General features: G+C 36.0%; 1 long non-coding RNA gene across 1 annotated transcript; it reads left to right on the forward strand.

The window, feature by feature from the left end:
• The first annotated feature begins 5,568 nt into the window (after nucleotides 1–5,568).
• LOC141427748 (uncharacterized) lies at nucleotides 5,569–8,791 on the forward strand. Its single transcript, XR_012451353.1, has 3 exons — nucleotides 5,569–5,740; nucleotides 6,562–6,607; nucleotides 7,845–8,791. It is a non-coding gene; the product is annotated as an uncharacterized lncRNA (long non-coding RNA).
• Nucleotides 8,792–10,433: the final 1,642 nt, after the last annotated feature.

Here is a 10,433-nt window from a genome sequence, read left to right on the forward strand (position 1 = left end):
AGCGCACTGTGTTTCCAGACCAATGGTTGCCGAGAGTACCTATATACTTCAAGAGCCACACTCCCTTAACAACGGGAGTGTTAGTTTAGGGCCGCCTTACACATGCTCGTTACTAGCATGCTAGTCTGTCTAATGAAAGATGAACGTAATAATACGAGCACAGATGCTTCTCTGCTATACATAACTATCTACTAAAGATTATTCTTATCTTAATTTGATTGCTTAATAACGATATCTCTTGTCCGGGTGAGCGGTTAGTTCCAATGGAATGCCGAAAGTTTCTCGATGAGGGCTACGGTATAGATTTTTATTTATTTATTTATTCTTTAGGATTCCATCATCAGATCCTGATTTGGTGTCAATGGGACCACCTCGGAAGTATGTTCTTTAGAACTAAAAAATAATTTTGAAATTCAGCGCACAATTGGCGGAGTTATCGCATAACAAACAATACAAAAAAAAAACATAAACTTGAATTGAGAAGTCAGTCAGTCAGTCAGTCCATCCAGCGAAAGGTCGCTGCAATATTGCTCATCGCCTCAAGTGAACACTAGTCTTCGACCAGTGGGTGTTATCAATGACAACCTATGGCTCTGAGACGTGGTCCTTGACTGTTGGCCTCCAAGAGAATGCGTGCTCAAGCTTTGTCATAATTGTCTTCACTGGCATCATGCAATAAAATTACAACTTTGGGGAATCAGGTTACTTTATGGTGCCCACCGATGCACAACATTACACATTTACACATTATAATAAGTAGTAGATCGAGCGCTTACCGAACGACCATTTAATATTTCCCAATGACAGTCCCAGCAGATATAGATGTAACGTACATCGCCAAGGGCGGTCTCTATCGGCCGGATAATCTTCCGTATAATAATTCATTTCGAGCGCTCACATAAATTTGCATATCGATAACGCAGACGGAATAAATTTCAACTGGATTTAAACTAATTTTGTTTAATGTAACGATATTGCGGTGTTACATTGCAACGGGTAACACGTGTGTTTACAGTAACATACATGGTTAAAATTGAACTCGCTTGCTCGTAACGTACGCAACGCATCAAGTGTAAAAGTCATCTTAAAAGTTTTTATAGCAACATCAATAAATAAACATTTGTTTTTTTTTAAAAGGACAAACCGTGGTAAACTAGTGATTTGACTTTTGTCCTCTCAAACAGATTTGTATTTATTTTGAATACCTTGACTATAAAAAAAAATGTTCGTGCGTTTTCCTTAGTCAGTAATTATCATCATGTCAGCCGAAAGACGTCCACTGCTGGACACAGGCCTCCCCCAAGGCTTTCCACTCAGACCGGTCTTGTGCTTTCCGCATCCACCGCGATTCCGCGATCTTAACCAGGTCGTCGCTACATCTTGTTGGAGGCCTATCGACAGTCATCTCCCGGTCCGCGGACGCCATTCGAGAACCTTCTGGCCCCACCGGCCATCAGTCCTGCGAGCAATGTGCCCCGCCCACTGCCACTTTAGTTTCGCAATTCTTCGGGCTATGTCGGTAACCTTAGTCGACTGCGGATATCATCATTTCTGATTCTATCCCGCAGAGAAGCCCCGAGCATAGCCCTCTCCATAGCCCTTTGAGTAACTTTGCTTTGAGCTTCCTCATGAGGCCCATCGTTAGCGCCCACGTCTCAGATCCGTCAGTAATTATACTTGATTTCTAACTCTACAATTATCATTTTTTAATTGTTAAGTTGCAACCTAGCTAAAATATTTAACTGGCGTAAATATCTATAGAATGTATATCTTAACATTTAGACTGGGCACAATAAAAAAAGGGATTTAAAACCACAGACAACTTGATTTAAAACGTAGTAAAATCGATTCTACTCTTTCTTATTTTCAGTTATTTAATTAACACCTTGTATTATGTATACTTAACTAGGCAGTGCGAGCACGGCCCGGGCTCGAATCTATGACCTTCTGACTGAAAGGTATTTAACTTATCGATTTCACTATAATCCAATCAAACAGTATCCAAGCCCAGGCCATCTGCTGGACAAAAAACTTTCATACTTCATCACCATTTCATTTATTGACGGGCATTTATCTAGTGCTGCCGATTTATCGTCCTTACTCCGACCAGCGCGGCGAGAGCTCTCGACTCACATGTCTTTACACACATTGCTCTTGGGTTCTCTCGTGGTGCCGTAGCTCGGGCTCATGCATAAAACTACATATCGTCACTACTTTGAAAAAATCTCGTATCTCAAATCAATACGTCAACAAAATTGAACCTTGACCCAATGGTCATAAAGTGCACTCAGAAAAGTTATCCATTTTGAGATACGAGTTTTTATTAAAGTAGTGACGATATATCAAATGAGGGCTATCGTATATGAATTCGCCGCTAGAGGCGCTAGTGTTGCGAGAGGTCTTCGAAATGTCTAATTTCACTGTTTTTGGGTGAGCTACGCGGGTTTATTAAAATTTATAATTAGAATAATATTTTGCAATACCTAAAATTTATTATGGCAAATATGCGTTACGGGGCAATTAATGTCTTTGTTTTGAGACAGTTTTGTAGTGTAGTGTTTAGTAGTGACATTGACTTCAAACTTTTTACGGAAGTATATGTGGATGACAATGCAAGTACACCCAACATAACGTGCAGTCAACAAAAAAGTACTGAAGATTTTTATACTTTCATAAACCTGTTATTAGTTATCTGGGTTCTACTTACACTGGCGATGTGATATTAGGAAGCTTAAAGTGGCATCAGTGCTGGAGTTTCGTATGAAATTATATCGTGCCCTTTTGTAACGTAATTGTTGCCATTTCTCATGCGAGATAGGGCCGTATAAAGTGACCGTCCGGAGGGTCGTTTATCTCCCACTTACTGTTACTGCCCACCGTTGTAACGTTCGGGGAATCAAGTGCCATACACGATGATGGATCTTTTAAAATGTTTCAAATGTGCTCAATTAACTAATTCTACTAAGCGAACAAAACCGTGACCAAGCGAACGTTCAGTTGAGGTAGCCCAAACATCCCACCAGCTCTTTGTTACTACTGGCTAGCCGAGAGCCCTTTCTCTTATAAATATTTTTTTTGTGGAAATAAATAAATTGTCCAGAAACTTGTTTTTTTACATCAATGCCTTAGAGGTCACACTACATTGTGCGACATGCATATCAAGTACTTGTTGTGAATAACGACGTAGAAACTTTAAGAGGTGATACACTGGAGTATTAATAAGGAATAAGAGTTTGAAATCTAAATCTTAGTCAAACGTATGATTTTTTTAGAAACACACCTAACAAGGAAAGGTGTCGGTAGTAAATAGTAAGCAGACAAAAATAAGTAACATTTTTAGGGTTTTATAGTCAACTAGGAACCCTTATAGTTTCGCCATGTCTGTCCGTCTCTCTGTCTGTCTGCCAGCGGCTAAGTTCAGAGACCGTTAGTACTACAAAAAACCGGCCAAAAGCGTGTCGGAAACGCCCAAAATAGGGTTCCATAGCCTTTACGAAAAAATTAAGTAATATTTTTCTAAGGATTTCGTATTTTATACTGAATCTTCCAAGTTAGGTATATTTTATACCTTAGGCTGCTATTTACTCTTAAACTACTAATAATTGTCAAGCAAACTTAGCCGTTATAGTTTTCCTTGAAAGTTTGATATACTTACTACCATCCTGAATTTTTTCAATTTTTTCCAGCCACCGGTTTAGATTTTAGAGGGGGGGACGCTCGATTTTATTGAAAATTTGCACTTCAAAGTTGAAAATTTCGCAAAAAAAATCACTAAATCGAAAAATCGTCTTAGCAAACCCCTAATAGTTTTAAAATACACCACACCATAGGATTGGATGAGAAAAAAAAATCACCCCCACTTAACGTACCATTTTGTCGGCATAGCTTACATATAATATTCGTACAACATTACAGCTTTCTAGAATTAATAGTCCCTGAGCAAACCCGCGGACGGACAAACAGACAGACAGACAGACATGGCGAAACTATAAGGGTTCCGATTTAGCCATTTTGGCTCCGGAACACTAAAAAAATTAAGGGTTCTCATAGACGTAAAGTGGGTGAAAAAATTCATAAGTAAAGTATACCTAAAGATTACGGGGGAATTTACCTCAGTAGATTTCCGTTCGACGTTCTTCCATTCTTCTATCATTTCAAGGAAACTTCTAATGTATTTTATCGTGTGTATCGAATAGGTATGTGTAAATAAATGATTCTCTCTCGTTCTTGCTCTTTACAAAAAGTTTTACGACTTCTCAAATTAAAAATAAATTAGATTCAGCGCCCTACACCGTCACTAGGTATTATAAACGATTTACTGTCATTTGGTGCAAATGGAAAATTGTCTACTTTAATTTTGAATTGGGACCAAAATGAATACCATCCAAAGTGATGTGTGTGTCTGTGTGTCTATCTGTGGCAACGTAGGTCTTAAGTGGTTGGACCGATTTGGATGCGGTTTTTTTTATTTGAAATCAAGTTTTCTAGCGATAGTTCTTAGATATGTTTCATCAAAATCGGTTTAGCAGTTTTTGAGATATTGAACTTTAAAGTGATAAAGTCCAACTTTAAAGTGGGGTTTTCCAACTTTTTTTGGTTAGGTTAGGTTAGTTGCTCGCATTAATTAAACCCAAATGGAATATTGTCCATTATATGTAAATTAGGAGCAAAATTAAATAAGCAATAAATGAATGTTGCCTAAATCAAGGCATAACTAATAAATGTAGGCCCAAAACAAATGATTTTGGGTGGAACATATTTACAGTTCATCATATTTCTGAGTGTACGTAAATACAAGTGGTCGTTTTTAGGGTTCCGTACCCAAAGGGTGCCAAGGGAACCCTATTATTGAGACTCCGCTGTCTGTGTGTCTGTCTGTCCATCCGTCTGTCACAGGGATCTATCTCTTGAGCCGTAATAGTTAGACACTTGAAATTTTCACAGATTATGTATCACTGTAGCCGCTATAACAACAAATACTAAAATCAGAACAAAATAAATATTTAAGCGGGGCTCCCATACATTAAACGTGATTGTTTTGCCGTTTTTTGCTTGATATTAATAACGGAAACAGGCAGACGCTTGAAATATTCACAGAATCTTTAGTTGTATAATCACTTTAAAAATAAATAATAAAATTAAAATAAAATAAATATTTAAGGGGGGCTCCCATACAACAAACTTGATTTTTTTGCCGTTTTTTTGCTAATGAATGTCTAATGTTGATAGATAATGGTACGGAACCCTTCGTGCGCGAGTCTGACTCGCACTTGGCCGATTTTTTTTTCGGCATAGGTACATCAAAAATATTCCACTTTCGACGATTTTATTTATTCGTATCTATGGCTTATTATTTTAATACAACCGTTCAAATTCACAATATTATCCAAATTTTGTATAATATCTAGATTTTCCATTTTCCATTTGCACCAAATGACAGTAAATCGTATAAGCGAGTGTTATCAAACAACAATTAAGTTTAGAACCATTTAAACCGGTAACTCGTTATCACCTCATACTAACTATCACTCGAATGAGTAGCTAGATAAAATAAAAACAGGTGTTGAATATGTACTTAACAGAGTTTATTCAACTGTCCTGTGAGCATAAAGGCACAAATCAACATATCAACTATATTATTTTCTGCATTTTTTTAGTGTATTCAGACGTACCAAGTGGCATCATGATGTGTCGATTGTATCTTTTGCTTTTCGTGTTGTTTTTGGGCATCGCTTTTGAGGTATGGAATTATGTTTTATTTGAAGAAATACTTTGTTTTCGAAGCTTGAATGGAAAATTTTGTTAATATTTCTATAAGTACTTATCACCAGGAATGTAAAGCTGATCGGAAAATAACCACAAAAATACATAACTTCAACATATTTTTATTTTTATACTTAATAATAATAATAAATTTCTTAATTTGGGCATTTTTTTAAAACCCATACAATTTACAGTTAAAAATTAAAATTAAAAATCACAATCAATACATGTCATAATCATTTCATTACATTACATTAAATCATAATCCAGAATTAAATAAATAAAGAAACAAAAGTTAAATTAAATAATTAAAATGGTAAAATTAACATGCAATTAAAATTATAATTAAAATTAATACCAGTATCTACCTGTTTTTGCCCTAAAAAATCGTAATAATAATATCTTCAAATGCAATAATTGATTTTAAGTTGAAGCCAACAGCGAATACTCAAATTTAATTTCATTAAAGATTAAGATTGGTTTTTGGAGTCTTCATGTGTTTTTATTTCAACTCCAAATTTGTTACTTTTCACTGCTTCGTTTTTTGTCGCTGCTTAAGTGGCTAAAAAAGCAGGTTGAAATGTGTGGTGCATGGGAGAAATGTGTCTAGACTCCTGTCCAGTGGTGGTGTAGGGGTTATAGCACGCAGCACGGAATGCTGAGGACCTGGGTTCTATTCCCAGCGCAGGCCTCTTTTTCTGTTTTTTTTTCTGTGTATCCATTTTTCAGTTTGTATTTTCATTAATAGATATCAGTTGATCTTTTGGATGTTTCATAAATGTTAGGTCTCATTTTCAGATCGTCAACGGTCTTCCAGATCCTCAAATATTCATCGCCGACGGCTGTAAGTTAATGCTCGCCAATTAGACAACGTACAGTCACCCAGACCACCTTCCTAGACCACCATATGATAAAATCTTAGGGGCTGTTTCACCATCCATTGATTAGTGTTAACTGACGGTTAAATGTGTTGCCGTCTCTATTTGTCTTGTTAGAATAGACGAAGACGGCATCACATTTAACCGTCAGTTAACACTAATCAATGGATGGTGAAACAGCCCCTTAGCATAGTAAATAATTATTATTTGTCTACATAATATCACAATCGGCACTCTTTCACAGAGACTAGACTTGGCCGAACTGTACATACCCCACTAATATAATAAATGCGAAAGTTTGTAAGTCTGTCTGTTTGTTTGTTACTTCATCACGTCTAAACCACTAAACCGATTTAGATGAAATTCGGTATACAGATAGTTTGAGTCCCGGGGAAGGACATAGATAGCTTTTATCCCGGAAAATTTAATAGTTTCAGCGGGGTAGTCGAAACCGAATTCTACACGGACGGAGTCGCGGGTAGCAGGCTAGTAATAAATAATTTATGATTTAAATTCGGGTTTGGTTTCGTAATGACCGCGATAGTCTAAAGTCTAAACCATTGTGATATACCTAATAAATAGTTAAGTTGTTCTTAATATATGCTCATCATGCTCTATGCCAGTTCATTCTCAAGGTATGTCGGTATGTTCGCTTTTTTAATACGCACACTTAAGATACTTATACTCAATGGAATTAATAATTAATTATGGAGATAATTTGGGGCCCCTGAGAAGGCCATAGTAAGATAGTTTTTTATATATATGTCATTATAATTACATTTTATTCTAGAAGAGCGGGATCAAAGTCAGTCAAAGTCAAAATATCTTTATTCAATTTAGGCTAAAACGAGCACTTATGAAAGTCAAAAAAAAATCTACCACCGGTTCGGAAAAACTTTAAGAAGAATTCGGCAAGAAACTCAACGAGGCATATTTTTTTAAACAGATTTACAATCTCCTGTCACAGGTATTTTCACGTACCTACTAGGAGGTCTAACCTTCTTGCATGTTCGATCTGGCTATTGGAATAAATACATTTTCATTTTCATTCCCTAAAATTGATTTGTTCCGTACAAACTCGCGGGCAACAGTTAGTACCTACCTAGACTAACCATAAAAATTACTGTTGATAAAAATCCGGGTTTTATTTACAAATAACCTTTTTTTCCTTGCCTACTTCTGTACCACTTTATTTTCTTTCAGATGACAAAGAAGACATAATGACGGGTGCTTGATAGCAAGAATTGCCGAGAAATTTTACGTAAATAACATATAAAAATGAAATAAAACAGGTATATAGTTACCTGGTTCAATTTATTTGGTGTTTAATTTATTTATTTTAAGCACAAATTTATTCGTATGGAACGCCTTGACAGTTGGATGGTGACATTGTTATGGTACAAATCTTATGATAGACTTATTTCTGTAAACATCTTGTTAGGTAGTACTTACTTACTTATATTAAATGTAATTAAAGAAGAAAAGTAAGTAAGTGTTGTAAGAAAAGTAGTGAATGAAAATGTAGTCTTAACGGCTTACCATGCCTACGTTTCTTCAGCACTGAGATATGCTATCATATTCTGGGCAAATGCAACTGATAGAGAAATGGCATTCATAGCACAGAAAAGGTGTATTAGAGCCATGTGTGGCCTTCACCATATTGACTCTTGTAAACCCCATTTTCAATCATTGCGCATATTGACTCTGCCTTGCTTATATATATACGAAGTGGTAATTTTTGTGAAATGTAACTGGCATCTATTTAAAAGTTTTAAAAGTACACGACTTGGAAACAAATTGAGAGCAATGCCTCATAGCACTGCTCTATTTCGGAAAAGTTTATTGGGAACGGCCCCTTATATTTATAATAAGATACCGGAAGACATAACAAATATAGAGAATATCAATAAATTCAAAAAAACTTTATGTAATTTTTTAGTAACAAAAGCTTATTATTCCATAAATGAATTTCTAACAGATTGCAATAACTCGTATTAAGTAACTATGATGAGAATTATTATGTGATGCGTGTGAATGCATCACGACCTGTTTGTATGCCTAACGGCGCAACATAAGTGATACTTCAAGTAGCTTTAAGATCTTTTGTACCAACCTATGTTGAACGAATAAATGAATTATTATTATTATTATTCTCTTTATTTATTTTTTATTCTTAGGATTAGGTTTTTATAATAGTTATAAGAAGTAAAATACAGAAAAGTACATACAAAATAAAAATATTATAAAAACTTAACCTAGTTTGCCGCCGGTAACGGGGCAGGGCCCAAGCTACCGGTGGTCAGGGCCGCAGAGTGAGGAACCTCCGGACGATGCGTGCCGTGTCCAGAAGTACCGCCTTCAGTATCTGGCCCTTGATCCAGCCATCTAACGAGAGTCTCTTGAGGTGTTGGTCGAGACTCTTCGCTATTAGACCGTTTGCCGTTATTATTATTATTATTATTGTTTCGAATATTTTGAATATTGTAGGTATGTGCGGAGCCGGGGCGGGGGCGGGGGCCTATTTAATCATATTTTTGTATCTTCACGACAGGATGGAGTTAAAGATATCAAAAAACATGACTATTGTTCGTGAGGTTTAATCGTTTTACTTTGAGGTGTAAACTTAGAAGATTTATATTTAAAAAAAAAGTACAACTTTGTTTTACTTCTTTTTATTTCTAATAATCTTGATTTAATTATTTCTGCGTCAAGCTGAAAAAAAAAACGATTTCTTTGTAATAATGATTACCCTAATATCAGAAAATCCTGGCTACCTTAATTACTAACTTACTATAGCTTCAAAGTACTCTTGGGGCCAGCATACGTCTTCCCGGCTGGAAGAGAAACAGCACTGATTATTTAAGCCTCTTTTAAAAGCTTTTATCTAACTTGCAATGTATTTTTTAATGTGTGTACCTATGCTACGAATTATTATTCTAAAAAAAAAAAAAAATCTTGCAAGTTACATTTTACCCATTTCTAGTCGTCGGATTGTCTTGAAATTTGGCATACTTATGTAAATAGCGAGGCGAGGTAAACGAAACGTTCTATTGGTTTATGAAAAACACATCCCTCGCAACACATCCTGGCACATACCTATCTAGTGGAAATGGAGCCTAACTGTTATCGAAAGGCTGACAGGAAATTATAAAAAACCTCGCCATATTGCGGAAAACCAATAGAACTAATTTCTTGCACTGCAAGACTACTACGAAACTCGAAACTTGAAGTTCGTATCGTACCGTCCCTCTTGCTCTAGTATTAAATAGTATGTGTCAGAGGGACCGCACGACACGAACTTCGAGTTTCGTAGTAGCCCTGCTGGTAGCACTAAATTCAAAATGTCATCTGTCTATTGCTTTCAAAGCTTAACGTTGTTTGCGCGTGGTATTTTAAAGTGTTATTTTGTGTTTTTGTGCGTTAAAATGCCGAAGATTATCCATAGCTTTGGAAGGAAAATAATTCACAATGTATAAAAGTATTTGTCATAGAAATTTTCTCAGATATTATTAATTATTAATTATATTGTCAATATGACTGATAGGTATCGTATAGTAAGTGTAAAGAATGTTGCAATATAAAACGTAGAAGTGCTGCCCTCGCGTCAGGTTTTTTATATTCCTGGTCAGCCTCTATTAAGGCTTTAATTTTCTCAAAAGCATTTATGAACTAAAACGTAAATAAATCAAATTACCTGTGCGCGATGATTCCTGGCGTTAGGTGCCTGAAAAACGAATTATTCCTCTTATACACCGTCTCTCTTGATTTCCGTTAAAGACAAACGGCTTAGGG

This window comes from Choristoneura fumiferana, chromosome 5, assembly GCF_025370935.1.
Source record: "Choristoneura fumiferana chromosome 5, NRCan_CFum_1, whole genome shotgun sequence".
Taxonomy (NCBI): Eukaryota; Metazoa; Arthropoda; class Insecta; order Lepidoptera; family Tortricidae; genus Choristoneura; species Choristoneura fumiferana.